The sequence below is a fragment of the Delphinus delphis genome, chromosome 5, assembly GCF_949987515.2.
Source record: "Delphinus delphis chromosome 5, mDelDel1.2, whole genome shotgun sequence".
Taxonomy (NCBI): Eukaryota; Metazoa; Chordata; class Mammalia; order Artiodactyla; family Delphinidae; genus Delphinus; species Delphinus delphis.
In genome coordinates, this window is record NC_082687.1 from 5,488,176 (window position 1) to 5,515,257 (window position 27,082).

General features: G+C 34.6%; 1 pseudogene; it reads left to right on the plus strand.

The window, feature by feature from the left end:
- The window catches only part of LOC132425668 (ATP-dependent RNA helicase DDX39A pseudogene), a 96,036-nt pseudogene extending 77,165 nt beyond the window's left edge, over positions 1-18,871 (plus strand).
- Positions 18,872-27,082: the final 8,211 nt, after the last annotated feature.

The window sequence follows — 27,082 nt, forward strand, 5'->3', positions numbered from 1 at the left end:
GTCAAAAGGGATCTTGCTGTGATTTATGTCATAGAGTGTTCTACCTATGGTTTCCTCTAAGAGTTTGATAGTGTCCGGCCTTACGTTTAGGTCCTTAATCCACTTTTGGTTTATTTCTGTGTACTGTGTTAGGGAGTGTTCTAATTTCATTCTTTTACATGTAGCTGTCCAGTTTTCCCAGCACCACTTATTGAAGAGGTTGTCTTTTCTCCACTGTATATTCCTGACTCCTTTATCAAAGATTAGGTGACCATATGTGCGTGGGTTTATCTCTGGGCTTTCTATCCTGTTCCATTGATCTATATTTCTGTTTTTGTGCCAGTACCATACTGTCTTGATTACTGTAGCTTTGTAGTATAGTCTGAAGTCAGGGAGCTGATTCCTCCAGCTCTGTTTTTCTTTCTCAAGATTGCTTTGACTATTCGGGGCCTTTTGTGTTTCCATACATGTTGTGAATATTTTTGTTCTAGTTCTGTGAAAAATGCCAGTGGTATTTGATAGGGATTGCATTGAATCTGTAGATTGCTTTGGGTAGTAGATTCATTTTCACAATATTGATTCTCCCAATCCCAGAACATGGTATATCTCTCCATCAGTTTGCACCATCTTTAATTTCTTTCATCAGTGTCTTATAGTTTTCTGCATACAGATCTTTTATCTCCCTAGGTAGGTTTATTCCTAGGTATTTTATTCTTTTTGTTGCAGTGGTAAACGGGAGTGTTTCCTTAATTTCTCTTTCAGATTTTTCATCATTAGTGTATAGGAATGCAAGAGATTTCTGTGCATTAATTTTGTATCCTGCTACTTTACCAAATTCATTTATTAGGTTTAGTAGTTTTCTGGTAGCCTCTTTAGGATTCTCTATGTATAGTATCATATCATCTGCAAACAGTGACAGCTTTACTATGATTTTAGGCAGCCTCTCTGCTAATTGGTGGGGTTGTGTTCCTGTCTTGCTAGTTGTTTGGCATAGGGTGTCCAGCACTGTAACTTGCTTGTTGTTGAGTGGAGCTGGGTCTTAGCGTTGAGACAGAGATCTCTGGGGGAGCTTTTGCTGTTTGATATTACAAGGAGCTGGGAGGTCTCTGGTGGAGTAATGTCCTGCAATCTGATCTCCCACCTCAGAGGCACAGGCCTTACACCCAGCCGGAGCACCAAGAACCTGTCATCCACATGGCTCAGAAGAAAAGGGAGAAAAAAAGAAAGAAAGAAAGAAAGAAAAGAAAAGAAAGTTTTTAAAAAATAAGAACAAAAAAATTATTAAAAATAAAAAAGAATTAAAATGTAATAATAAAAAAGAACAAATGAAAGAAGTCAGCAACCAAAGCAGAAAATATCCCAGCAAGATATATTTTCTCTTGAAACTGGGTAGATCTTTGTAACTGCCATGATCAAATGGAATATAGCAGAAATAATATGCCATAATTTATAAGGCTACGTTAGAACAGGAAATACAATTTCTGCCAAGTTCTGTCCCTTGGGACACTTACCCTTGGAATCTATGTACCATATTATAGGAAAGCTCTGACCCACTCAGAGGGCACAAACACTGTATTATAGGTAAAGGCCAAGCTAAGTGACCAGCTTATCAACAAACAGTAAGTATCGACCACCATAGTGTGGGTGAAATGCCTCAGATGAGTTCAGCCCCTATGTGTAGAGTCAGTTCAAGCCCTCAGCTGTTAGTTGAATCCCCAAACATCACTGAACAGAGACAAATGGTCCTCCCTTTGTCTGCCTAAATTCTAATGCTCCATAGAACCTGTGAACATACAAAATGGTTGTTTTACAGCACTGAATTTGAGGGTAAATTTTTTACACAGCAATAAATAATCAGAACAGTAAGGATTATCAAGAGCAGATAAAAAATATGGAATTAATTGATAGAAATAATCCTGAGATTAAAAAAAATTTGTTCAACCACATAGTCAATTTTTAAAAGATGATTAATGCATTAATTGTTTTAAAATAATACAGTATAAAAAGGTGAGTTTTTATGGACTCATAGTTATAAAAAGATGAAGTTAAATTTTGGTCTCCCATGAGACTAACATCCCTTGAGAACTGAGATCATTATTCAAATTTTTGCATAGGTTCTCAATGTTATTAATCAATAAAAGAACTAATTAATGATTGAAACAATAACTTACTGAATCATGTGATGACATTTCCTTTAAACTGATTAGAATTAATATGGGACATCTAGATTCCTGATAGTCAGAAAGTGATTGTAGGGATTGCGAACTGCTCCTCTCCACACCTCTAAACACATAGACACACACACATAAGATCTTAAAGACATTAAACAAGACACATGAGAGTAAAGATATTTCTGGTTCAAGTGGTTTTGTTTTGGTTTTATTCTTAATGGCAGGATGAGGATATAATAATATTGCAAATAATTCTTAAATTTTATAATTATACATTTTTTTCATGATTGTTCAACTCTTAAAGCAAGAGTTCTAGTTCTCTACATATAGACTTCAAGCAAGGAGAGCAAAATATTTATGTATAAATTTTTTGGCTGGTGAATATTAGTGTAGCAAAATCTGGCATTGTACCTGTTCCTCTGTAAACACACACTTTCAAATTATTCAAAATTTAATCAATTTGACACTACCCATCTATAGGCCACCTGAAAATACTGTTTATTCCTAAATTGCTTGAAACAGTTAAGTCACTCGCTTAAACTAAAAACATTTTTGTGAATAAAGCTACTGGTGTTGCATCTGACATCTGGACCAATTATCAGCCCTAGATAATTATGTCCCTTAATGTTCCATGCACTTATTTTCTATCCAGTTCAGACCTTGTAATAAAAACCTCTTTAAATAGGATACAGCTTTTTTGGATAATGCAAAATCCTGATTGAATTGAAAAGAGAGCTGTGATATCACAGAACCATTGTCTGTAAAAAGCAATTACATTTTTAAAGTTTTCATCTTCACTTGCCTTAGAAAAATGTAGGTATTCTATACATAGCCAGTAGGAGAGCAGTGAAAATCTCTAGTGAATGTATTAATGTCTGTGTCACATAAAAATTCCTACTTTAGGTTTCATTAAGTCCCATTTGTTTATTTTTGTTTTTATTTCCATTTCTCTAGGAGGTGGGTCAAAAAGGATCTTGCTGTGATTTATGTCATAGAGTGTTCTGCCTATGTTTTCCTCTAAGAGTTTTAGAGTGTCTGGCCTTACGTTTAGGTCTTTAATAGATTTTGAGATTATTTTTGTCTATGGTGTTAGGGAATGTTCTAATTTCATTCTTTTACATGTAGCTATCCAGTTTACCCAGCACCAATTAGTGAGGAGGCTGTCTTTTCTCCACTGTATATTATTGTCTCCTTTATCAAAGATAAGGTGACCATAAGTGTGTGGGTTTGTCTCTGGGCTTTCTATCCTGTTTCACTGATCTATATTTCCATTTTTGTGTCAGTACTATACTGTCTTGATTACTTGGTTACTTGATTATATGGCCTTTATTATGTTGAGGAACAAAAACCATATGATCATCCCAGTAGATGTAGAAAAACTTTTGACAAAATGCAACACCCATTTATGATAAAAACTCTCAGAAAGTGGGCATAGAGGGAACTTACCTCAACATAATAAAAGTCATATATGACAAACCCACAGCAAACATCATTCTCAATGGTGAAAAACTGAAAGCATTTCCTCTAAGATCAGGAACAAGACAAGGATGTCAACTCCCACTACTATTATTCAATGTAGTATTGGAAGTCCTAGACACAGCAATCAGAGAAGAAAAAGAAATAAAAGGAATACAAATTGAAAAAGAAGTAAAACTGTCACTGACTGCAGAAGACATGATACTATACATAGAAAATCCTAAAGATGCCACCAGAAAACTACTAGAACTAATCAATGAATTTGGTAAGTTTGAAGGATATAATATAATGCACAGAAATCTCTTGCATTACTATACACTAACAATGAAAGATCAGAAAGAGAAATTAAGGAAACAAACCCATTTACCATAGCAACAAAAAAATAAAATACCTAGGAATAAACCTACCTAAGGAGGCAAAAGACATGTACTAAGAAAACTATAAAACACTGATGAAAGAAATCAAAGATGACATAAACAGATGGAGAGATATACTATGATCCTAGATTGGAAGAATCAATATTGTGAAAATGAGTATACTACCGAAAGCAATCTACAGGTTCAATGCAATTCCTATCAAGCTACCAATGGCATTTTTCACATAGCTAGAACAAGAAATTTTACAATTTGTATGGAAACACAAAAGACCCCAAATAGCCAAAGCAAACTTGAGAAAGAAGAATGGAGCTGGAGGAATCAGGCTCCCTGACTTCAGACTATACTACAAAGCTACAGTAATCAAAACAGTATTGTACTGGCACAAAAACAGAACTATAGATCAATGGAACGGGATAGAAAGCCAGAGATAAACTCAAGTACATATGGTCACCTTATCTTTTCCAAAGGTGGCAAGAATATACAATGGGAGAAAAGACAGCCTCTTCAATAAGTGGTTCTGGGAAAACTGGACAGCTACATGTAAAAGGATGATATTAGAACACACCCTAACACCATACACAAAAAATAAACTCAGAATGGATTAATGATCTAAATGTAAGGCCAGACACTGTAAAACTCTTAGAGGAAAACATAGGCAGAACACTCTATGACATAATTCACAGAAAGATCCTTTTTAACCCACCTCCTAGAGAAGTGGAAATAGAAGCAAAAATAGACAAATGGGACCTAATGAAACTTAAAAACTTTTGCACAGCAAAGGAAACCATAAACAAGATGAAAAGACAGCCCTCAGAATGGGAGAAAATATTTGCAAACAAAGCAACTGACAAAGGATTAATCTCCAACTTCTGAAATAATTGTGATAGACAGATAAATAGATAGATAGATGACAGATAGATGATAGATAGGTAGATAGGTAGTTTTCATCAAGCAAAATTTATTTGTGGTATCCTTTCAAAAACATCATTATGATTATAAAAGAATATTGTTTCACCTAATGCAAAGCCATTTCTAAATAATTTCCTGCTCAATAAAGATGTTTTTCTTACAAAAGTTAATGCATGTCATTTTGGCCAAAGCAACAGTGGAAGCTGATTACATGTCAGCTACATTAGACAGTGTGTCCTGCTTTATAATTGCTACGCTGGCCTGAAAATCCTGGAGTAAGATTACATGACAGCTGTTTCCCTGTTTGTCCATAAAATTGAGATGTTTGTTTCATAAAGCAATCCCTGTGACCAGAGATTGTTTTTAATAGGCAACTAATATCTTTATTGAAATAAGGGAAAATACAAAATGGTTAACTCTCATTGTTCTTGTCCCATCATTTTTATACCTTTGTTTGGTAATAACTCTGTGTGTATAGCTTGCATATGTGCTTGTGTTTGTAGAAACATTCTTATATAATACATATAAATTTTGAATAAAGGTATATATATATTTCTGTTATGACAATAAAAAGTTAGAAAGATAGAAAGAGGCCATAGGGAAAAATGATAGAATAGGGAATATAATCCACTATATATATCCATTATATGGACACTTTATTTGCCTTCTATAACATTCAGAAAGTACATTTCTCTGCAATGCAAAATTGTAACATATACATTTTAAATCAATTATATCATTAATCTAGACATTTAATTTTCAGTCTGTAGAAGAAATTCAATAAAATAATTTAAAAGAAGTATTTGGCAGCATTTTTCCACGTGCTGAAGTCCTGTCTCTCTCTTTCCGTCCCTACCCTAACTTTTTATATTATCATGCATCATATTGTGTTATTTTAAAATTTTTTATATAATGCAGACTTTTTTATATTTGTCAGCTGATGAAGTATTTGTTTCTTTTACTAAATGAAGTGTTTCAAGGATAAGATCATCTCTTTCTCCATCTTTGCATTTCCAGCACCTGAAAGTTGTATATACTTGTCTTAAATCAAGAAACAGTCCTGGTTGAAGATGCCCTCATGCATATAAATGGTATTTAATTGGATAAGATCATAAAGACATGAAAAGATTAATTGGTGAGATTAATTGGAAGCAGCAAAGAAAACTGAACGAAATCTTCCAGCACATTCATAAAGATAACATCCAAAAGTGCATGTTGGATCGAAAGAAGAGTTTTGTATTGCTTACGTTTTTCATGTGAGAGAACAAAAAGAAAGAGAGATCAGAACTGAGTTTTTCCTTAGTATGTGTCTCAGCATATAAGCAACTCACATATAACAAAGAAATCCTGCGAAACTGTTTGCATGGTTTATCACTGAATGCTCATGCCAAAAAAGTAGAACCTTTTGTTTTGATCACTGATTATTTTGAGATCAGTGGGATAGACAATGTTGAGATCAATATTGATGTATGGCCTATGATGTATGCAACAGGATGGCATTTTGACAACACGTGCATGCCAATGTCTGTCTGTCTTACTCACCAGAAACATCCTGTAATCATACATTTCCTGATCTTATTTTTGTATTGGAGAAAAAAATGGCAAAATACAAAAGTTATCACATCGCTCCCACTTGTTACATGTAGAAATCTTTGTATGGTCTACAAAAATACTTCTCAATCGTTTTCATCATTTTTACTTTAACATTTAAACACACACCAATGAATCCACCATAGTTTTACATAATTTTCATTGCATGAATTATAAACCCATCTTTTACTTTCTCCTAAAGAATGTGTATAGAATGCAAGTGCTTGAAAGTGACATAATTGTTAGTATGACCTTAAGTTTACTTCACATAATAAAAATAATAAACCAAATTGTATATCATAGTGACATAAACTGCAAGTTAGGAGACTGCAAACTGTAGCCACCATGCTAGAGCCAGTTCAATAAATATATTCTGAGAATTTTATAGCAAAATGCAACAGACCCAGAATTTTAAGTGTAAAGAGAGTTCGACAACACATTTTTGTCTATTAAAAATGTTATAAACCTAAGATGATATATAATGACTTTTCAAACTAAAATGTTTTTTTATACTCTATTAATATTTTTTGTACAACAACTTTTAACAGACATCAAATAATCCCACAATGCTCAGTGAATATCAAAGAGAAGAGGACCAAAGATGAAAAAATTAGAACCTAACAGATGAAATAGATTGTAGCTGTTCACTGCTAAATACCTTTAGACAAATTATTGAATTGTAAAATAACAAACAACACTGGTGATTATTTGTGCTGACAGAAAATCCATCCTGAAAAACAAAAGCAACAAGAATGTTTTTCAAATCCTAAAGGCCATCTCAGAAAATTGTTCTGTTTTGTTAATTCCTTGAGGAAGGAAAAATAATTTTTAAATATTTGAGCATAAATTGTTGAAGACTAAATATGGAGACACTGAGAAATAAGATAGTTGTATAAGTACATAATACAGTTGTTACCATCATCACTCACAAATGATAATACAGATTAAAATCATGTCACACACAGCACTGAACCAAACTACTTTGCATGATAGGCTAAGTTTCTTACGAGTGGTCGGCTGTATAATTAATAGCTACTTTGGATGAGTCAGTCCTTATCAATACCACCAAATTAAAAACAAAAAATAGCTGCAAAATCCAAAACAGAAATAGATTTTTTATTAATTGTAGCATTTAGAAGCAGTTTAATATTTATTTTGTTTTTTCCCCTCTATCATAACAATTTACTTGATATAAAAATCATAAGACCCTTACAAGCTAAATTTAGGCTCCTGAAACCTGTACAAAATTTAATTTGATATCAATCTAAGGATCTGAGGAATGAGCAAATAACCATATTACAGCTGAATTTTTTTAAACATCTTTATTGGAGTATAATTGCTTTACAATGTTGTGTTAGTTTCTGCTGTATAACAAAGTGCATCAGCTATATGTATACATATATGCCATATACCCTCCCTCTTGTATCTCCCTCCCACCCACCCTATTCCACCCCTCTAGGTGGTCACAGAGCACAGAGCTGATCTCCCTCTGTTATGTGGCTGCTTCCCACTAGCTATCTATTTTACATTTGGTAGTGTATATATGTCCATTACACTCTCTCATTTTGTCTCAGCTTACCCTTCCCCCTCCCTGTGTCCTCAAGTCTATTCTCTACGTCTGCGTCTTTATTCCTGTCCTGCCCCTAGGTTCTTCAGAAACTTTTTTTGTTTGTTTTTTAGATTCCATGTATATGTGTTAGCATATGGTATTTTTTTTCTCTTTCTGACTTACTTCTCTCTGCATGACAGACTCTAGGTCCATCCAACTCACTACAAATAACTCAATTTCATTTCTTTTGATGGCTGAGTAGTATTCCATTGTATATATGTGCCACATCTTCTTTATACATTCATCTGTTGATGGACACTTAGGTTGCTTCCATGTCCTGGCTATTGTAAATAGTGCTGCAATGAGCATTGTGGTACATGACTCTTTTTGAATTATGGTTTTCTCAGGTATATGCCCAGTAGTGGGATTGCTAAGTCATATGGTAGTTCTATTTTTAGTTTTTTAAGGAACCTCCATACTGTTCTCCATAGTGGCTGTATCAATTTACATTCCCACCAACAGTGCAAAAGGATACCCTTTTCTCCACACCCTCTCCAGCATTTATTGTTTGTAGATTTTTTGATACTGGCCATTCTGACTGGTGTGAGGTGATACCTCATTGTAGTTTCGATTTGCATTTCTCTAATGATTAGTGATGTTGAGCATCCTTTCATGTGTTTGTTGGCAATCTGCATATCTTCTTTGGAGAAATGTTGATTTAGTTCTTCTGCCCATTTTTGGATTGGGTTGTTTGTTTTTCTGATATTGAGCTGCATGAGCTCCTTGTATATTTTGGAGTTTAATCCTTTGTCAGTTGCTTCATCTGCAAATATTTTCTGCCATTCTGAGGGGTGTCTTTTTGTCGTTTACGGCTTCCTTTGCTGTGCAAAAGCTTTTAAGTTTCATTAGGTCCCATTTGTTTATTTTTGTTTTTGTTTCCATTTCTCTAGGAGATGGGTCAAAAAAGAGCTTGCTATGTTTTATGTCATAGAGTGTTCTGCCTGCCTATGTTTTCCTCTAAGAGTTTTATAGTGTCTGGCCTTACATTTAAGTCTTTAATCCTTTTTGAGTTTATTTTTGTGTATGGTGTTAGGAAGTGTTCTCATTTCATTCTTTTACATGTAGCTGTCCAGTTTTCCCAGCACCACTTATTGAAGAGGCTGTCTTTTCTCCATTGTATATTCTTGCTTCCTTTATAAAGATAAGGTGACCATATGTGCATGGGTATATCTCTGGGCTTTCTATCATGTTCCATTGATCTATATTTCTGTTTTTGTGCCAATATCTTACTGTTTTGATTACTGTAGCTTTGTAATATAGTCTCAAACTAAAATGTTTTGATTGACTTTTGCAGTTATGTATCAAATTACAAATGTGCTCAAATCACAGAAAATGACATTGGAGAACCTCTATGTAAATAACTCAAAGACTAGCTTCCAGTACTTTCTCTTGTTTGAAAGATTAATGTCCTGACATATTGTAATCCACAAATATTCTAAAAAGATATTCATAAATTTTGAGAATTTAAATCAAATACTAACAAGAAATTTACTATTTTTTGTCTACAAGCTAAATCATTTATGACAAAAACTGATAAAAATATGAAACCAAAACAACTAAATATTAAATTATATTAATTTATTCATAGTAATTTAGATATAATGGAAATATAAATGTCACTCATTTTTAAGGAAAATTACTGAGATTAAAAATTTTTTAAAGAATAAATTTAATTTTTCCATATATTTCCTCTGCAATAGAATATAAAGATTGATATAAAAATTCTGAAAATTTGACATAGATAAAAAGCAGAGGAAGCCTTCTTAAGGTGGTGCACCCCCAACCACTGCCACTATCTTTATCCCAAGCATACTGGGTGTGAAAAAAGAAAACTAAAACTGTATTTGTCTGAGAACAAACAAACAAATAAACAAACAAAAATACAGTTGACCACCCCATGGGGCTATAGGTAATATATATATAGGAAATAGAAATCTCTGTACATGGTGTTAGGGTTCTTCAGAGAACCAGAACAAATAGGAGCTATTTATATATGAAAGAGAGCGAGAGAGAGAATTGAAGGAATTGGCTCATGCAGTTATGGAGGCTGGTGGGTCTGAGATCTTTGGGGCAGGCTGAAGCCTAAAGACCCAGGGAAGAGCTGATGCAGCAGTTTGAGTCTGAAGTCTGTCTGGACAAAGAATTCCTTCTTCCTTGGGGACCTTAGTCTTTACTAAGGCCATCAGCTCATTGAGTGTGGCTCACCCAGGTTATGGTGATAACCTGCTTTACTCAAAGTCTATGGATTTAAATGTTAATCACATCTACAAACTACTTTCACAGCTATATTTAGATGTTGTTTACCAAATAACTGGGTACAATAGCCTAACCACGTTGACGTATAAAATTAACCATTACACATGGAAAGGTAATGAGTGAAGCAGGTAAAATTTAGAGGCTAGGATTTGAGTTAAACCTTTGCAACAAAATCTGCAATATTGCTAATATCTCTATAGATGGGTAATCACAAATATAAAAATAATAATTCTGGTCTGAGAAACCTAGAAAAACAGATGAAGGTGAAAACAAAACTGTAGTATTGAGAAGTGTAATCGAGAAGGTGACAAAATACACATTCAAGGTGAGTCTACAAAGTACAATCCAAAATATGTGATGAAATTTAACAGTAAGAGAGCAAACAGAAAAAAAATTGAGATAAATCTGTTTAGAATTCTAATAAATTAGACAACCTTAAAAGAGCTATACAATGAGTATATATTTATCCTCAAGGAGATAAAGAATACAATTAACTGAAAAATACAAGTAATTATGAAAAAAGTCCATCCTACTTCAGTTGTCATAAGCAAGAAGCAATGAAGAGGGTCAAAGTAAAAATACTAGAAATATAGCTATCATAACCAAGCTATCTCTTCTTGGTAAAAGAAGAGACAGATAGATCAATGAAACAGAATAAGGAGTCCAGACATAAACTCACACAAATATAGCCAACTGATCTTTAACAAAGAAGCAAAGCAATATGACAAATTTTGCTAGACAACTGGATATCTGCATGAAAATAAATAAAAGAAGAATCTAGACAGAACTTAAACCCTTCAAGGTTAACTCAAAATGCATTGTAGGTCTAAATGTAAAATGCAAAACTGTGAAACTCTTAAAAGATAATATAGGAGAAAATATAGATAACTTTGGACTTGCAATGACTTTTTAGCTACAATACCAAAAGTATAATCCGTGAGGAATTGATTAGGTGGACTTCATTATAATTAAAAACTTCTGTTCTGCAAAAACACAGTCAAGAGAATGGGAAAATAAACCACAGACTAGAAGAAAATATTTGCAAACCACAGTCGACAAAGAACACTTCCGAAATATTCAAAGAACACTTAACACTCAACAGTAAGAAAACATGCAAATTAATTAAAAATGGGGCAAATATCTTAACAGACACCTCACCAAAGAAGATATACTGGTGGCAAATAAACATATGAAAATAGGCACCAAATTATATGTCATTAGGGAATCTGAAGTTCAAACAACGATGAAATATCACTACATGCTTATTAAAATGATCAAAATTCCAAACACTGACAATACCAAATGCTGGTGAGGATGTGGACCAGCAGGAACTCTCATTCATTGCTGGTGGGGATGCAAAAATGGTGCAGCCACTTTGGTAGACAGTTTGGCTGTTTCTTACAAAACTAAACATTCTCTTACCATACAATCCAGCAATCATGCTTCTAGGGTTGAAAACTTATGTTCACACAAAAACCCACACACAGATGTTTATAACAGCTTTATTCGTAATTTCCAAAACCTGGAAGCAAACAAAGATATCTTTCCAAAGGTGAATGCATAAATAAATTTCAGTGCATCCAGAAATGGAATATTATTCAGTCAGTACTGAAAAAATGGGCTATCAAGCCGTGAAAAGACATGGAAGAATCATGAATGTATATTGCTAAGTGAAAGTAACCAATCTGAAAAGAGTGCATACTTTATGTTTCCAGCTATATGACATCCTGGAAAAGGCAAAACTATGGAGATAATCAAAAAAGCAGTGATCATTAGGCATTAGTGGGGAGGGATGAATAGGTGAGGCACAGAGGATTTTTAGGGCAGTTAAACTACTTTGTATGATACTATAATGGTGGATAAATGTCACTTATACATTTGTCCAAACCCATAGAATGTGCAATGCCAAAAGTTAACTCTAATGTAAACTATGGACCCTAGATGATAATGATATATTAATGTAAGTTCATGGATTATAACAAATGTACCACTTCGGGGAAGGAGTTATAACTTCCTCTCAATTTGCTTTGACCTAAATCTCCTCTAAAAATAAAGTCCATCTGAGAAATCCTGGAAATAAAAAGAAGCCATTGAAATAAATATGTCACGCTACAGAATAAATTTTAAATCAATGAATATAAAATTGATGAATTGGAAGACATTAATGAGAAGTCACACAAAACACACACACATATATATATATACACAAAACATGTATATATATATATATACACACATATATATATATATAAAACTGTTGAAGAAATTATCTGATCATGTTATATAAAAAGTTTGAAGATAGTTAGAACTGTAAGTATTGCCTAGTAGCTCTATCCCTGCTCTTGGGAAAGTTATTTACCATCTCTGGATTTTGTTTTCCTTAGCTGCAAAATGTGTGTGATTTAATATTTTTAAGACTATAAACACGGTTGATGTTTATACTTAGTATTTTTTTTTCATTTTTCCAGCATGAGTAAATTTAAATTTCTATGAAAAGCTGAGAAAATACAGGTACTATGCAAAAGTAAGTTATTAACTAACACATTTTAGACTTTTACCTTTTCATTCTTACTGCTATTACTCTTGTTTAGACACCATTCTTTTCTGCCTGGACTATTATAATAGACTTCAAATTCTAATGTTCACAATGGCCTTCCAATATCATGTTTCTCCCATCTGTAATTAAACTCCCAAAGACTGCTATTAAGGAATGTTATCTTGAAACATAACTCCAAATAACATACTTCTCAGTGACTCTTCTGGGCTTGCAGATGTCACAATCTTTTGTCTGTATTCAAGGTCTTCATATCCTGACCACAACTAATTTTTCCATCTTCATTATGAAAATACCAACTGAAAAGGCACTCAATGGAAGTCAAAACAATCCATTAGTGGTAGCAATAAAAAAGAAAGTTGATGAAATCTTGGGTGGGGAGGGACAAGGAACATACATTGAGAAAAGCTCTTTGCTTTCTCTCAATTAATGGAAGCTAATTCAATGAAACCAGGAGCAAACTAGATTGATCATGCATCTATTGCTGGGCAAGGCTTGGGTTGCCCACAGTTTAATTTCTCAGCAGTTTCCTGAGAAGTTGTATATAAAGGTCTGTTGTTGAAATGAAGAAAGATGCTGGGAATGGGCTTTCTGATCCTGCTCTGTTGTCAGGTTGGTTTCACCACCCAGGGGCCCACCGTGCCTCTTCCCATTGCTGCGTTTCAATGTGCTTTTCATTCTCTTGGCTGCTTGAGCAAACAGCCATCACTGTTTCCATTGTGAGCTCTTCTCTGTCTGGATCCAAGCCCAAGTTTAGAGAACATGTGCTTGCGACCAACATTTGGCAGCCTGGGTCCCCACTTGGAGTGACTCTCTACCTTTGCCTTTTTCCCATCAAGACAGTTCCTGAATCTGGAGACTGAAGAGCAGGACTGAACACGCTTAGCTCTAAAAGCTGGTTCCTCATCCTGCTGGCTCACTGGGATGAGGGACAAAGAATTCACAAAATTCACACCAAAACCACACCAAAATCCAGAGCAGTCTCTTCATTGGAGACAATCTTTCCCTTAGCCTGATATTTTCTAGTAAAAATATTTAGTTAGGGTAAATTCTTGACCTATGTCTTTATTCCATGTTAACTTCCATGTTAACTTCTGAAAGGAAAGAGTGAATTTTGTGGTTGGTAAATGGGGTAGGAAGGATTCTAAGACGGCCCCAAAGATTCCCATTCCCTAGTGTTAATACTCTCTATAATCTCCCATTTTTGTAGGAAGAACCTATATATATGGTGGAATGCACTCTCATGATGATGTTGCATTCAATGGCAAAGGTGAAGGCATTTTGCAGATATAAGTAAAATCTTTCATCAGTTTGACATTGAATTAGGTAGGCCTGACCTTACCAGGTGAACCCTTAAAAGATTGTTTAGGTTTTTGTTGAGATCAGCGAGATGATCTATCTGGTCTTGAATAAGCAAGCTCCCATGTGTTCAACAGCAGCAAGAAAATGAGCTCTGTCCACAGTCACATGAACTGGGGAGAGGACCCTGAGCCTCAGTGCAGGCCAACATGACACTGTGAGGTGTGGCTCCTTGCACCCAGGACCCACAAGAGACATGCCTGGACTTCTGACCTACTTGTGAGGTAATACATGAGTGTTGGTTTAAGCTGATAAGTCTGTGGTGATGTTTATGCAGTGATAAAAAGTTAATATAGTAAGTTTGGAATAAGTTAGTGATAAAATATTGTAATATTTTATTATCTGGGAGCTGCCTGACCACAAGCTGCATGGGATGATTCTTTTATGGAAATCCTGTAATTTTTCCAGTTGTGGCCCTAACTAGGTTGGTTAATAAACCCAAATCGGGGATAAGTAGTAGCAAGTTCTCTTCACACATATAAAATCATGCTCTTCACTCAACTTTATTAATAATAAAGGTAAAATTTGGGTATTAATCAATCTAGATCCTGATTCTTTCTCCCATTTGGTTCTGAATTAGTTTGGGGAAAAGAAATACACTTTCTTTGTGAGATGTTTACAAACCCTGAAATCTATAATATTTTCACTTGTCATACAACAATAATGCATTACCAACATTGCACATCATTACTGCTAACCAAGACAATTGAAAGAGAAATGCAGCAACCAGAAAAATAAAGTGCATCATGGGGAAAATGGCATTTCTCTAAAAAATCTAAAGCAATTTCAATGCTATCATCTAAACAACCACCCCTGAGCTTCATTATTTTCTTCCTGATGTGAAATGGGTTGAAAATATAACTTTTCTTTCTTAAATGCACAATTACAAAGACGGTCACAGTAGAAGAAAATCTTTATGAACACCGTGTCCTTGAATGATGTCAGAGTTGTTGTTTGAAATGAATTTGCATAACTGCCAGCCTTGAGTTTCCTAAACGTCTTTGGCAGAAATAGTGTCCCAATTGTTTTCTCCAGAACCAAGATGACAACGTTCTTAAATAAAATTGTCATTAAATTTCCTTTTGAATTCTGACTGCATGATTGAATAAATATTATCTGCTGAAACTGGCTGAGAAGATAAGTATTTCATGACCGTTAATATATTTCATATGCAAATGTTTTGGCCTCTCTCTATATTGGAAGCATGGAAAAAAAACACTTGCTATCTATTTAATTTAGAATGTAATATCAAATCAGATGCATAGGTTCCTGAAATCAAATAGCTATTTTATTGTATCATTTTTATTAAAATGACACATTTTGTTCTGAGGACAATTCAGTGATAATATGCTGATTTCCATATGTATGAAGTACTACCAGAAAGAAATACATCTTCTTATATATAAATTATTCAAGTAAAATGTGAAGTTTTTACAATATGTATATATGAGCTTTTTACGTATTTATGTATATATATATATAAGTTTCCAAATTTTCATCTGAATTTCTCCTCACAATTAAATTATCATATATTTTGCCATAAATATCCTTGGATTCCTTGTACCATTAAAAATATATATATTGCTTCTTCTATTCAAAAAACCTCTCTGTTTAGATTATTTTGAATTGACCCTCACCTGATTTACTGTGTATATAATTTGCTTAATATCATAATTTATTCCCCAATTAAAAAAATAAATATCACTTGTTTAAAGATTCATAGGACTTATTTTTCCACAGACTATAAGTTTTAGGTCTAATAACCATTTTAAATTAAAAGTATGCTGGATGAGAAATACATTAGTATTTGTAATTTAGAAATATGTAAATTATTTCTCATTCCCTGAAAGCTGTTTTCTTAATATCAATTGCCCTCTTTCCTAGACAGAGAGGCATTGGGTTTTGATGTTATTTGTACGAGTAATGAATAGTCTTTGTAAAAATTCCCACTCTTCTTTAAATGTGTAATTTTGTTATTATCCCATTTTATGGTCAGCCTACTTTGAGTCTTCCCCAAATTCCCCTTTTGTGTGCATTGCTAGTCCCCTTCCTAATTAGTGCTGTGATTGTTGCTTTCTTAAAAGTGCACCAATATATCTTCTCCTGTAAAATACAATTGTTTTTTTATATTTCTGGAACTAAAAACAGATGATTCTAAAAACACAGCAACACAGAAAAAAATATTTGAATTCTTAGAAACACTAAATCTCTGAAAGAAAGGATAAGTAGGAAAACAAAAGGCCAAGGATCCAGAGGTGGGGAAAGATGCAGAATTAAGAGATAGAAAGTGGAAGGAGGGGGTGAAAAAATGAGGTGTTTGATGCAAGAGGACAGAATGATAACCTCGTGTCCTGTGATAGAAGATAAAGGTGAAAAAGGACCATAAAGCTTCGTGAATGTTGAGAAGTATGAAAAAGAAGACATGAAAGTGACAGTGAACAAAATGACCCCATTGTATTTGGAAAGAAAAAAGCATTTTCTGCAAAACTGTAGACAAGAAAGTTAAATCACATGGAGACTGAACAAATATTTAATCTATTATCTCAAATTTGGTCTCAATTATGTTTATTCCTATGGAAAATAAACTAATGTTTTAATACTTATTTTTCTGTTCTGTAAAAAAACAAAAGGATACGTTTTGTGATTTTCTAATAAATTACATACTTATTTCTATATCACTCTATTATCAGATAGTCACAATAAATATTAAATGGAAAGTCGAGAAATTAGAAGGAGAAATTTAGGGACTGTAGTTTTAAGTTATATAAAACAGTCTAGCACTTTACCCCAGTGTAGATCCCTCTATCAGTCAGGGTTCCCCGGAGAAACAGAACTAATAATTATACAAAGTGTGTGTGTGCTGTTGGGGAGGAATAAATTTCCTCCACCCTTCTGGGCTCTTCTGGCTGCTCTAAGAATTAGATTAACATGAGGCAGATTAACAGAAAATCGAACAATGGAGAGACCCAGGAAAACTAACTCACCACGATGGTTGAAATTCTCACTTTAAACACTGTCTTCAGCGGCTACTTCCCACTAGCTATCTATTTTACGTTTGATAGTGTATATATGTCCATGCCACTCTCTCACTTTGTCACAGCTTACCCTTCCCCCTCCCCATATCCTCAAGTCCATGCTCTAGTAGGTCTGTGTCTTTATTCCCATCTTACCCCTAGGTTCTTCATGACCTTTTTTTTTTTTCCTTAGATTCCATATATATGTGTTAGCATATGGTATTTGTTTTTCTCTTTCTGATTTACTTCACTCTGTATGACAGACGCTAGGTCCATCTACCTCACCACAAATAACTCAATTTCGTTTCTTTTTATGGCTGAGAGATCAGCTAGGTGGTTTGTGACCACCTAGAGGGGTGGGATAGGGAGGGTGGGAGGGAGGGAGACACAAGAGGGAAGAGATATGGGAACATATGTATATGTATAACTGATTCACTTTGTTATAAAGCAGAAACTAACACACCATTGTAAAGCAATTATACTCCAATAAAGATGTTAAAACAAACAAACAAAAACACACCGTCTTCAGCTAAAGACAAAAGCTTCTGTTGCGGGTGGGTGGTCGGGACTTCCGAGGGGAGGAAGGCAATTCATGGAAGATGGAGAAGCAAATGTTTGGTAAACAACTGTTTGCTGGGCCACATGGAGACAATGGGACACAGAGTGGACTTTGATCTCTAGGCCCTGTTCCCCCACCACTCCTAGCCCACATTTTGCAGACATCTCCAGTGACGGTTTTATTCCAGGAACAGTACCATAAATCTAAAGGCAGGCAGTTAAGGGGGCGGTAACAAGAAAGACCTCCGGAGTCGTGTTTTTTTTAAAAAAATAACCAGTCTAGATTAATCCTCTTGTCAAAGAGACACAATTAGGGGTGACAAACTGTGCTGCCCTAAAGTCCCACGTTTGAAACTTCTCCAAGTCTCAGAGTCCAGAAGCTGAGTCGGTAGATTGTTCCATCCCACTGAACCAGTCTCTTAGTCCTGACCGTAGTTGTTCCTGCCCGTCTGCAGGAAGTTCAGGCAAGACCCCATGGAGGTGTTTGTGGACGACGAGACCAAGCTCACACTGCTTGGGCTGCAGCAGTACTACGTCAGACTTCCTGCAGAAGAACTGCAAGCTCTTTGATCTTTTGGACGTGCTGGAGTTTAACCAGGTGGTGATATTTGTGAAGTCGGTGCAATGCTGCATGGCCTTAGCCCGGCTCCTCATGGAGCAGAACTTCCCAGCCATTGCCATCCACAGGGGCGTGGCCCAGGAGAAGCAACTGTCATGTTATCAAGCAGTTCAAGGACTTCCAGTGGTGGATCCTGGTGGCCACCAATCTGTTTGGCTGAGGAACGGACATTGAGCGTGTCAACACTGTCTTCAATTACGACATTCCCGAGGACTCGGACACCTACCTCCGCCACGTGGCCCGTGCGGGTTGCTTTGGAACCAAAGACCTGGCCATTACTTTCGTGTCTGATGAGAATGATGCCAACATCCTCAGTGATGTCCAGGACAGGTTTGAAATGAATGTGGCAGAGCTTCCAGAAGAAATAAACATCTCCACATACATTGAGCAGAGCCGGTAAAAACCTCTAAGATGATTAAGGAACTAGAATCTAACATCCACTATTGAAACGTAATTTTTTTTCTAAATTTACCCTCATTTTTTTTAAGTCAACGATAGCCAAATTAGGCTAATTTGTTTTCAGAAAATGTCTAGTTTCAATAAACTTGGCCTGATTACTTGCATAGTCCAGAAAGAATAGCAACTGACCATAAAGGCTCTTTTAAATTTGCTTTGCTGGAACTTTTCATAAGGAATCTCTAGGTTGAAATTTTAAATACCTCTCAAGGCCAGGAGGCCAAGAAGCCAAGGGTTTGCCATCAGATTTGCCTGTAATACCTGTAGATTTGGGTGAATTTCTCTCTTCTTGAGGTCCCCAAAATATCCTGAGGTTCCTGCACCTGCCAGAAAGTGATCTTCCTTACTCACCTAATATGGGTGCTGGGAATCAGGTAGGCAAAGTACCTGCCTGTTTTCCAAAAGGCTTTATGGCTACATAGAGTCAAACTAAGTGCCTTAAAGCTGTCTGGTTATATCCGATTCTGCTCACATTCTCAAATATGACATTAGAGTCAAAACCTTGGTAATATAATGTTTCGAAATGTGTCCTGTCACAATGAGAGCAGATTTTTAGTGAACTTATGTAACTAACAAAAATTGTCAGGAACATAAGACTATTCATTAAGCGCTTTCAAATTCTGGAGGGATCAAGTAGGGAGAATGTTTCAATTCTGCTTACCAAGATATACTGTATGAAAGTGTGGTGGATCACAATTATCTTGTTTTCCTTATAACTGGAAAACAAAGATTAGAAAGCTAGTAAAATGTCAGGAAAAGTTATGACAATTATAATCATATTCATTGGGTCATTCAGTGCCATGTAATTAATTCTTGTTGAACTTGATTTTTTTCTTAGCAGTTTCATGAAGTTATCAGGTTTTCCATTAGAATTCTCTAATTTTTTACCGAGTTCAGTGTTATGATCTGAAAGTTATCAGAAACCTATAATTGTCAAAAAGACCTTGCTACGAATTTTCTTGACGATAAAGAATTTTTGCAAAAGCATCAAAGTAAAATGATAACTGTCTACAAATTTCAAAAGACATAATGGCATACAGATCTGAGTACAATACAATTAATTTAAAAGATTGTCATTTCTGTGACATATAACATTTTAAGATAACTAGAATTAAGACTGTTAACATTTTACCAAGACATATCAGATTTTAGGAATGTCATATAAATTTTAGAACACATATTAATAACATTCATGCACACAAAACAACCTACAAATGTTTAATATTGCTTATGTGACAATGCTTCCCATGTAATTTAATATGCTAAATAAGCCTTATTAGTTTAGTATAACTCTTTGAGGTTGTCGACAAAAAATTAATCAACTGATCTAAGAAAGAAATGGAAAATTTTATTCAAGCCAATTGAGGGTTATAACCCAAGGATAGCATCTCAGAAAGCTCCAAGAACTGTTCTTCCCATTAAGTCAAGGCACAGTTATGTAACATTTTTGACACAGAGGGCTATACATTAAATGACATATCGTTGACTGTTTATGTATTCCAGATCTCAGTGTCATCATGCCCCCTTACAAGATCAAGAAAAAATGTTATTTTTTAAGAAGTTGTCTTGTTGATGCTAAGAGAATGTTGCTCTTTATGATTGAGCATGTATTTCTGCTGATGGGAGTTTTGGTCAATGCATAATGCAGATGTACAATGCACAGGAGAGGGAAGAGAGGAGACCAAAGGGCAGAGAAATATTTTTTATGTTTAAATTCTTTTTCTTGCCATAAAATCTGAATTTTATTTCACACTTGTCATCCCTACCTTAAAATCATCACACAAGTCACAAGCTAGCATCTGACTTTAGCTGCTCCTCTACTGTACACATCATCAACTGTCATGAATATAGCGCCAAAAAAATAACTCACAGGAAAATAAGATACATCTTTTGTATGCCACAGCTGGAAGAGAAAGAGAAGGTAGATCAGATGAGGCAGAAGTAATATATGTGATAAACGATAATTTAAAATAAGCATATTCATTATTCACAAAGAGGTAAGGGAAGATTGGAGCAGTAAAAATGCACATGAAGTCATAAAAGCCAAACAGAAACTACTATTAATAAAAAGCAATAATTAAGATAAAGAACTCAACAGATGGGCTGAGTTCTAGAATGAAAACCAGAGCAGGATGGATTATTGACCTGCAAGATAAGGCGAAATAAATTTCTCAGAAGCTGATAGGAAGAGAAGAAATTTTAAAAGTAAAAGAGATATGGAAGTTGGAAGTATAATTGCTAGTACGTATACCATAGATTTTAAAGAAATAAAGAGTAACCCAAGTGTCCATTGACAGATGAATGGATAAAGAAGATGTGGTACATATACACAATTAAATATTACTCAGCCATACAAAAATAATGAAGTAGTACCATTTGCAGCAACATGGATGGACCTAGAGGTTATCATACTAAGTGAAGTAAGTCAAACAGAGAAAGACAAATATAATATGATACTGCTTATATGTGGAACCTAAAAAAAAGATAAATGAACTTATTTATACAACAGAAATAGACTCACAGACATAGAAAACAAACTTATGGTTACCAAAGGGGATAGCAGGGGTGGGAGGAGAGATAAATTAAGAGTTTGAGATTAACATATACAGACTACAATACATAAAATAGTCCAACAGCAAGGACCTACTGTATAGCACAGGAAAGTATATTCAAAACATTGTAATTAACTATAATGGAAAAAAACCCTGAATATATATATAAAAATAACTGAATCACTTTGCTGTACACCTGAAACTAACACATTGTAAATCAACTATATTTCAATAAAAAATTAAGAAAACAAGAAACAAAGAGTGATAAGGTATTTCTTTATTAATATGTATGTTATCTTGGTTGGATTTAGGTATAAATGTTATAATGTCTACATAAAAAGAATTCAAAAGCTTTTGTACATGTTCTATGCTTTGGTACAATTTAAACAGCATTAGCCTTATATGTTTCTTAAACTTTATATGAAATTTTCTCTGAAAAACCATGTGGACCGAATGTTTTAGTAGAAGCAGAGATAGCTCATTAATTTTTTCTCTTATTTCTTAGTGATAACTGGTAGTCTTAGATTTATCTCCCCTCTGCCCTTAACTCTGAAAATTTATGTATTTTGAAAATTACCTAGTTTTGTCAAAAACTACAACCGTAATTTTTTTCCACTGTAAATTGTATGCAACACTTTTGCATTTATAGAGGATTTTGAAGCACCTCCCCCTTCTTAGTAATCTGAGGTTAGAGATTTCTCCAATTTTCTTTCAAGTTAAAATTATGTTCCTGTGTTTCTTCCCTTGATACTTTATAATGACATCTGTGAGGAAAGGGAGGTAGATAATTCTCCATCATATTAAATCAGAAATAAAAACTGGAAAACTAGTTTTCATTTTAATAGACTATCTTGCAGGTTTGTATACTCTACAAAGTCAAGCTGTATCTTTCTTTACACTATAGAGTTACTTACTGAATAGAAACAACAGTTATCCATTTTGGTAAGATACCATGTTTAGAGAGCAAAAAACAGCTAGAAAGATCATCAGAAACTTAAAATGTCATGAATTTAATTTTAACATTAGTAATATTTCTAAGGCACTTAAATTTGATCTCAATATGACATGTCATTATTTTTAATAATAGAATTTGGCAAGAAAATTAAAACTTGACAAGGCTTGAATAATTTACAATTAATAAAAGTTTACGCTTTGAGAATGACCTGCCTTACCCATAGAACTCTTTGCTCAGCACTTTTTAGAATGTTGCCACAAAAAAAAACATGGCAAGAAACTTGAACTAATGAGTATTTTATACCAAAGTTTGGTGTCTAAAACCAACACAGAGCTTTTCCCCTATTGTCTTCCCTTAAAAAAATTCATCCTCCCGCCTCTAGAAGAAAGGGGAAGTAGGAGCAAGAGAAGGAGAAGAAGGAAAAAGAGAAAGAGAAGAAAACATTTTTGGTTAAAAATTGTTTACAAAATAAACTGAAAGGAATGATACAAATGTCTTCTACAAATGGAGATTATAATTCTTGGACAAATTATTAATTCCTTAGCATCAAAGACTATGCATGACATCCATTATCAAGTCAAAAACCCTAGTATAATAAAAATAATGAAATAATAATATCATCGCATTTTTGAGGAATTCCTATCTAATAGAAAATAATACAAATCGTCCACGTAAAGCATATATTAGAATTTTACCTGACCACAAACAGAACATAATAAATTACTGTTGTGTTTATGCTATTTATTATCTAATCCTCATAATGTCTTATTAGGTGTTCCCTTTTAAAAGAAGAAAACTGGAAGCTCCTAGAAGTTGATTAATTTGGTCAACATATCCTTGATAGTAATTTGAAAAGGCAGATACTAAGTTGGCCTCCAGATAATCTTCTTATGACATTGCCAAATCTCCTGCATGTGACTGACCATGTATATGTCAGCATAGCTTCTTACCCAAATATACTTGGAGTTCTTCTGAATCCAGAAGGATTTCCATCCGTAATAACAAAATACCTATTTTCTCTTCTCAGGACTGGAAGCCCTTCCACCACACAGCATGCATGTGAACAGGCACAACTTTCTACAGGAAAAGGTGGCAATTCATCTACAGGGTAACCCTAACCCATCCCACCCCCAAATCCACATCTACGTGACAAGAATGCACTGACACCTACCGAACTTGATGATGGTATCTCTTATCTAACGTGAGCTAAAGTCTCGAATATATACTGTTTGGTATCCATTTGTTGGGCTCAGAAGCAGTCTACCCCAAGATATGTCACAAAGGCATATTGATGATTTTGTATTAAAGTTACTTGAGAAACATCTGGTGAAATAAATTGATATTAAGAAAGTGTTTTGACTCTCCTCTTTCCCCCTGAAAATAGAAAATTAATCTTTCATGTGAAGGTATACTCCTTTATAACAGGAGGTTAGAAAGCATCCTTATCATCAGAGTTAGGGACCTCAAGCCTAAGAAAACTGTATAAACAAACACATCCTTTTTCATTAGTCTGCTACCCCAAGCACAAGCTGTTTTGTTTCATTAAATCTTCACAAGTAATTGTTTTGTTAAGCTAAACCTGGTGTAAAACAACCTGCTTAGGTTACTTCAGGTATCTCACTTTTATGAGGCCTTCATGCATATGAATTAAATTGTTGTTTTTGTCTCCTGTTAATCTGTCCTGTTTCAATGCAATTATTAGACCATTCAAAAGAATTTCAGTGGGGAAGGGGGAAATGTCCTCCTCCCCAACACATTCTATGACTAACTAAACTACCTGACCCTCATAGCTATGAACTGTACATTCCCCATACCTCTGGGTCTAAATTGAAACATGATTGTCTCATGAGGACATTACTTTTCCTGAATCTTTTTTATGCTTTTATCTTGTGCTTTCAACTATTCTTGCTCACAAGTTTGTTTGTTTTTTTAATAACTGAAACATCTCGCCCATTCACCAGTCTAGATTGTTCATGCGCAAATGTCTATTCCTGCTTCATTTCCTGTCAACCTTACTATCACTGCCATATCACTTCAAATAATCTCAACTATATTCCAAACTCTTTTGTCCAATTATCCTTCCACTACTCCCACCTGGAACTCTGTAACTATGAAGTGCTAATACCCTATTCTCTCTTACCTCCAGAGAGGCTGTGATTTGATCCTGAAAAAAATAAAAAGTAAAAAAAGAATAAGTATTGTTTCTTCCAAAATTTTGATTATTCTTGCTATCTATCCATGTTTTTCTAGTCAACTGCTTATTCTCCACAGTAAGTCTTTTAAAACTTCAAACCCTCACCTCTCTCCTTGTTGTCATTCAGGGAAAGGAATTTCTAATACTTTCACAATGGAATAAGACCAAAAGCTTTACATTCAGTATGAAATATATCACAACACACTTCCTTAGGGAAAGTTCGTCAGCCTGAAGGGATGCAGAAAAAACCCTCCTGTCCAAGAACTCCCACTGATACAGGACAAAGTTTGACTGCCATGTGGAAGAGAGGTGACACAAAGCTAGCTTTCACGCTGGTCTCTGCCCTGAGTGTGAAGAAGTGTTGTCTATCACTCGGGAGGTGCAGAAATGCTGAGAAAGATATACCCTTGAGGCTCAGATGCACAGGGCCTGCCCAAGCCTTTGACTAAACAGGAGAATGAAGAAACGCCCCTTTATGTACAGCACAGGGAATATAGGCATTATTTTATAACTTTATATGGACTATAATCTGTAAAAATATCAAATCTCTATGTTGTACACCTGAAACTAATAAACTATTGTAAACCAACTATACTTCAATTAAAAAAAGAAAGAAAGAAAGAAACACCTCCTGCCCTGCTTCTGAGCCATTTACTGAGTAACCAACAAGAGCAGTCTACCACTGGAGAAGGATAAAAGAGAAGAGACCACCTCCTCTTTATGTTACAAGTGTGCAAAGCCTGCCAAAAGACGAGAGTGAAAGAACACTGAAAAATCCCCATAACAGACTTCAATCTAACCACAAGGTAAGGGCAGTCCGGGAATGTGAAGCCTGTTGTACACTGAAAGTAACTGTACTAAAAGCAAAACCCTAAACCATTCAGCCTCTGAGTAGACTGACTTATTCCCTACACTAACAGTCTGATAGAAGATACGGTATGACCATTTCCAAGCAGAAATATAATATTCATAAGTCTTTAGTCTTTTTTTTTTGTACACAATGTTCAAAATTCAATTAAAAAGTACAGGATTTGTAAAAACATCAAGATAACAAAACTAGATTCATGATTAAAAGTTAAAATAGTCTCAGAGACGTACAAAATGCTGAAACTATAAGAATGATGGCTTTAAAATAACTATATTTAATATGTTAAATGTTTTAGTGAAAAAGGTAAACAGCGAGCATGAGCAAATGGTGAATTTTAGTATACAGATGGAATCCATAAAAAGAATCCAAATAAAAACACAGTATCAGAAATGAAAAATCCCTTAATGAGTTACTCAACAAGATGAACCCAGCAGAGGAAATAACCACTGAACTTGAAGATGCAAATATGCATAGTACCCAAAATGAAACAAAACGCACAATGCAAACAAATAGAACAGAGCATTCAAGGGTTGTAGGAATATATCAAACAGTCTAACATATGTTTCATTGGAGTTTAGGAAGGGGAAAATGAAGGGATCAAAAGAATTTCAGTAGAAAGTAGCCAAGAATTTCCAAAATAAATGAAAGCCCACAAATCTATTTAAACCTAGAGAACCACAAATAAATATTCACCTAAGTAGGCACATGATTATCAAGCTGCTGGAAAACAAAATTTAAGAGAAAATCTTGAAGACAGCAGAGAATAAAGAAACTTACCTACAGAGGAGCAAAGAGAGGACCACAGCAAATTTCTTGCCAGAAACTCTGTAAGCAGAAGAGAATATCAATGTCAAGGGAGAAAAAGTCATCTTGGAATTCTGAACACAGAAAAATTGTCTTTCAAAAACTTCAGGCAAAATACTTTTTCAGAAAAAAAGCTGAGAGAGTCCATTACCAATGCACTTGCACTACAAGAAATGTTGAAGAAGTTACTCTGGCAGAAGAAATATGATACCAGATGAAAATGTGCTTCTACAGAAAAGAATGAAGAGCACCAGAAATCATAAAAATTGGAGTATGTATTTAAAATCTCATTTAAAATGTTTAATTGATAATAAACTGACTAAACAAAACAGTAAAAACATATTATGAGGTTTATGACATATACAGAAATAACATGTATAAGGATAATAGTATGAAGAACTTGAAGGATAAAACGAAAGTCTAATGTAAGTTTTCTTTAACTACGTGAGAGATGGTATAACATTCTCTGAAAGTAGACTGTGATAAGTTAAACTTGCAATATTTAAATCTCAGAGCAATTTCTAAAAATAAAATAATTAGCTAAAGCCAATAATGGAGAAAAGATATATAATCATAAGAAATACCCAATCCGAAGGAAGGCAGGAAAAATACAATATAATGCTGATTGACGTTATTTCTCTCCAAATTTATATATAATGGACTGTATATGAAAGAGAAAATAGATTAATGTTTGCCTTAGCATTATTATCAGCAGCAATTCTAACCTTATAGTGTCAGGAAAACTTGGGGTTAAGTCCAAGTTCTGCCTCTTCTGAGCTGTG